Genomic DNA, 3474 nt, shown 5'->3' on the forward strand with positions numbered 1-3474 from the left:
GGGTGGGGGTCGGGTGAGGCTTGGGGTGGGGATAGGTACAGGGTGGGGGTGGAGATGGGGCCCGGAGTGGGGGTCGGGCTCCTGCAGGCCCTGAGGCCGGAAGGCGGGAAAGTGATGTGGCCCGAGGCCCAGACTGAGCACGCGGTCCGGCCCGGAACACCCGAGGTCCTGGCGGCCGTGTCCACCAGCCTCCGGCCATGTCCCAGCAGCCCCGGTGTGCTGGTGGGCCGCAAAGTCGGCAGGGCCTCCCCTGGGGGTGTCAGGCGGGCCCCACAACCGGAATCCTCAAGGAACCCCACCTTTCCCTTCTCCTCATCCCCGTGCTACCCCCAAAACTCCAAATTTCACTCCATCGGAGTGTGGCCTTCAGCGGGGCCCACCCCCACCAGCCGGCCTGCCCCCGACTCACCATGATGGCGGCTGGAGTTCGGTGAAAACACCTCCAGGTGGACCAGGCTATTCGGCCGCCTCACCGGGGGGCTGTGGGCACACTGCGGGCCGCCTGGCCTCCAACAGGCGAGGAGGAGGACGGAGACGCGGAGCCCCGAAGCGAGCTGGGCCGGGGTCTCCGAGGCACTGAGGCGTGGTGGGCGGGAGCCGGGGGTGACTGTGCGTGACCTGGCCGTGCGGTTGGCCTCAGCCAATGGGCAGCCACGTCGGGCCCGGACCCACGTCGCCCTCCGGGTGCATGAGGGGTGCCACGGGGCATGCGCGAGGTACGGTGCCCCTGGCCGCCCTCCTAGGCCGCGTCCTCACAGACGCAGCGACTCCAGGCGCGGGACCCCCTGACATGTGCTATATGCTCAATGGTGCCCATAGTTTTGTTTGGAAAACTTTTATTTACGTTATGGCCACAAAATGGCCCCTTGAATCCAAAAAGTGTGGCCAGCGGCTTGAAATGAACAAAATGAGCTAGTCTCGGGCGTCGCCTGGCCGAACCCCTTGCCGCCTTCTGCCACATGCAGGAGGTGGAGCCCTCGGGAGTGACTGACGCCACCGCCACTGAGGCCTGCAGAGCCTCACAGCTTCCTTTTTTTTTTCTTTTAAATAAATGAGTACCTGAATTACCAGGAAAAACAGATGCAGCTGTGAACACATGAGACTATTTCTTTCCGTGTGGAGTTTAAGTTGTAAGGGAAGCATTTCTCTTGTAGGCTTTACAGAAGGCCTGCGAAGAGAATTCTAGAACATTCTAACGTTAGCGAAAGCGGGCCTACCCACAGCAAAGCCAAGCTCTGGGTGGGTGATGGAGACGATCGTGCATTGCAGAGCCACTTAGACCCTTTAGAACAGCATGGGGTTTTCCCAGACAAGGTTTCTCTGTGTAGCTTTGGCATCCGTCCTGGAGACCACGGTGGCCTCGAACTCACAGAGATCCTCCTGCCTCTGCCTCCCGAGTGCTGGGATGAAAGGCGTGCGCCACCACTGCCCAAAACTTGCCTTTTGTACAGATATAACGGATTTAAATGATTTTTTTTTACAGCAACATCATATACTTAAATTTCTCACTATGCAGACAATAATGGTGGATAAAATAACTAGCTAGCTAGCCTTATTTAGAACATGGCTTTATAGAGGCGGCCATTTAAAATGGGGGAAATTCCAAGGTACGGGAAAGGAAAACATGCTACAAACTAGCTTGGTGAGGGTCTCTCTGGCTTTCGATAGGTGGCGAGGTTGTAGTGGGAACTGTCATACAAAGTGCCTGGGCTGTCCTAGTACAAAGAAAAAACAGCACAGACGGTCTGCAGTGGCAGCTTAATGACGGTGGATTGGATGGTACTAACCTGTAGCTCCAGGCAGGCCTAGGTGTGTAGGGGAGGAAGGGCCAAGCTGAAGCAGTGCGGAGCGCTGTCTGGAACAACACCCTGCCACACACCAGCACCCTTGAAAGGGTGGACTGAGAGCAGAGGGCGCCATGAAGACAGTTGTAATAAAAACAAGTCGTTTGTCTCTGATTAGAATTTGAAACTACACCTGTATTTCCCGAGTTTACATTTATAACATGTATGTTAGTAGAATCTCAAAATGAAGAAACTGGTCGGTCTTCCCACTTCACTCTCTCTAGGCACAGTGTTTCCGGAATCCGTAGAAAAGGACTTTTCAAAGATAAACCTCCAGGAAGTGGGGCCTAGTGACGCGTTTTCCTAATCCCAGCTGCTTGGGAGGAGAGCTCAAAGTTCAGGGCCTCCCTAACGATTTACTGACACTGTTTCAAAATAGAAGCAAAGAAAGGACAGAGGATACAGCACAGTGCAGCGGGCTTGCTAGCACGTATGAAGGATGTGCTGGGTTTAATTCACTGTAGAACATGCACACACACACACACACACACACACACACACACACACACGAGCGCGGAGCGAGTAGAACCCTCACAACAGAAGATTGTAAAGCATTTACCATGAATAGGAGTGGAATGTTTGGATTGTGTGTATTTTTTGCTTTTTCTGACTATTTCTTCACGACGCCAAGCGTTCTGTATTGCTCAAGCATTTCTTTTTTTTTTAATACAGAATTTTGTTTTTTTATTATAACTTCTTTTTTAAGATTTATTTATTATGTATACAACATTCTGCCTCTGCCCGCATGCCAGAGAAGGGCGCCAGATGTCAGTACAGATGGTTGTGAGCCACCATATGGTTGCTGGGAATTGAACTCAGGACCTCTGGAAGAGCAGCCAGTGCTCTTAACCTCTGAGCCATCTCTCCAGCCCCTCAAGCATTTCTTTTACTGCCTTAACGTACACTGTAAGTAGAGAGTGAATACACATCTTTCCTCTGAAATAGTTCAAAGGTAAATCCCTTCTCCCAGTTTAACTGGTCAGTTTATAGTTTCCTTCGGCTAACCTTCTGTAAATTAGCTGTCATATTTTTAGACCCAGCCACATAAACAACATTTTGCTCATCATTTATTTGCTTGCATTTCTCAGATCTTCCTGGATTATTTTCCTTGTGCTTGTAGTAAATTCTTTTTTAAATTTTAATTAAAATATGATTAAGTCATTTTCCTTCTTCCTCTCATCCCTTTACCCCTACCATGGACCATCCCCTTTCCAAATTCCTGTTGCCTCCTGTTTTGTTTTGTATTAAACATTCTTGCATATACATACAAATAAGCAAACATGCAAACCCAGTTAACTGTAGTTAACTGTTTCCAAGTTCCTGTTGCCTATCTGCGTATGTTTCTAGGGTTGCCCACTTGACACTGGATAATCAGTCAGGTGGCTCATGCCTGGAGACTAATTCTCCCTCTCTCAGCAATTGTAAATTACTTGTAGCTCCTCATCTAGGGGTGGGGTTCTGTGATATTCTCCCATCTTTGTCTGGATGTCAACTGGTGCTGTAATTGTTCAGGTCTTTTTCTAAATTATTATTATTATTTTCATTCAATTTATTTTAATCATGTTCCCCCCCCTCCAACTCCTCAACTCCCTGCCTATGGTAATTTATGTCTTCTCTATCTCTCAACAAA

The sequence above is a fragment of the Microtus ochrogaster genome, unplaced genomic scaffold, assembly GCF_000317375.1.
Source record: "Microtus ochrogaster isolate Prairie Vole_2 unplaced genomic scaffold, MicOch1.0 UNK137, whole genome shotgun sequence".
Lineage (NCBI taxonomy): Eukaryota > Metazoa > Chordata > Mammalia > Rodentia > Cricetidae > Microtus > Microtus ochrogaster.